Raw genomic sequence first — 1,707 nt, forward strand, 5'->3', positions numbered from 1 at the left:
TCTTTATTTCTTTGTCTTGTTTGATTTTTCTGGTTAGAACTTCTAGTACTATGTTGAATAACATTGGTGAAAGTGGGCATTCTTGTCCTGTTCTAAATCTTAGAGGAAAGGTTTTTAGATTTTCCCCATTTAGTGTAATACTAGGTGTGGGTCTGTCACATATGACTTTTATTATGTTGAGGTATGTTCCTTCTATATTCAGTTTTTTTTTTTTAAATCATGAAGTGATGTTAAATTTTATCAAATGCTATTTTAGTATCAATTTAAATGATCATGTGGTTTTTGTTCTTCATCTGGTTAATATAATGTATCACATTGATTGATTTGCATATGTTGAATCATCCTTGCATCCCAGGCATAAATCCTGCTTGGCCATGATAAATCACCTTTTTAATGCATTCTTGAAGTCAGTTTGCTAGTATTTTGTTAAGAATTTTGGTATCAATATTCATTAGCAATATTGGCCTGTAGTTTTCCTTTTTGGATGTGTCTTTGGATTTGGTAGCAGGATAATACTGGCCCCATAAAAGAGTTTGGAAATATTCCCTCCTCCTCACCTCTTCAATTTTTTTGGGAATAGTTTGCGTAGAATTTGTATCCTGGGGCCTAGGCTTTTCTTTGCTGTGAGACTTTTTATTATAGCTTTGATCTTGCTACTTGTTAATAGTCTGTTCAGGTTTTGGATTTCTTCTTGGTTCAAACTTGGTGTGTTGTAGGTGTCTAGGAATTTGTCAATTTTTTCTAGATTTTCCAATTTATTGGCATATAGTTGCTCATAGAAACCACTAGTGATCCTTTGAATTTCTGCAGTGTCAGTGTAATGTCTCCTTTTTTTTGAAGTCACTGATTTTATTTATTTGGATCTTCTCTCTCTCTCTCTGTCTCTTAGCTTGTCTGACTAAATATTTGTCAATTTTATCTTTTCAAAAGACCATTTTTTGTTTCATTGATCTTTTATATATTTTTTTCATTTCAATTTCATTTATTTCTGCTCTGCTCTTTGTTATTTCTTTTCTTCTAATTTTGGGTTTGGTTTGCTTTTGCTTTTCTAGTTCTTTAAGATGCATCATTAGGTTGTTTATTTGTTTGAAGTTTTTCTTCTTGTTACATGTAGACACTTACAAAGTTCCTCCTTAGTAGTGCTTTTGCTGTATCCCATAGGTTTTGGTATGCTGTGTTTCCATTATCACTTGTTTAAGATTTTTTTCATAATTTCTCCATTGACTCACTGGTCATTCGGGAGCATATTTTTTAAATGTTCCTGTATTTACATAGTTTCTAAAATTCCTCTTGTTACTGAGTAAGAGTTCTATTCCACTGTGGTCAGAGAAGACACTGGATATTATTTTAATTTTTCTGAATTTTTAAAAGATGTGTTCTGTGACCTAACATGTGGTCTATTCTTGATAATAATCTATGTGCTGAAAAGAATGTGTATTTTGCAACCATTGGGTAAGATGGTCTGTAAATGTCTATTAGGTTTATTTGGTCTATAGTGTAGAGTAAGTCTGATGTTTCTTTGTCATTTTCTGTCTGGAAGATCTACCTAATGCTGAAAGTTGGTTTTGAAAGTCTCCAGCTATTATTGTATTGGGTTCTATCTCTTTAGCTCTAATAATTTTTGCTTTTTATATCTAGGTTCTCTGGTGTTGGGTGCATATATATTTATAATTGTTATATTCTCTCAGTGAATTGACTTCTTTATTG

Source organism: Trachypithecus francoisi, unplaced genomic scaffold, assembly GCF_009764315.1.
Source record: "Trachypithecus francoisi isolate TF-2019V2 unplaced genomic scaffold, Tfra_2.0 Lachesis_group8, whole genome shotgun sequence".
Taxonomy (NCBI): Eukaryota; Metazoa; Chordata; class Mammalia; order Primates; family Cercopithecidae; genus Trachypithecus; species Trachypithecus francoisi.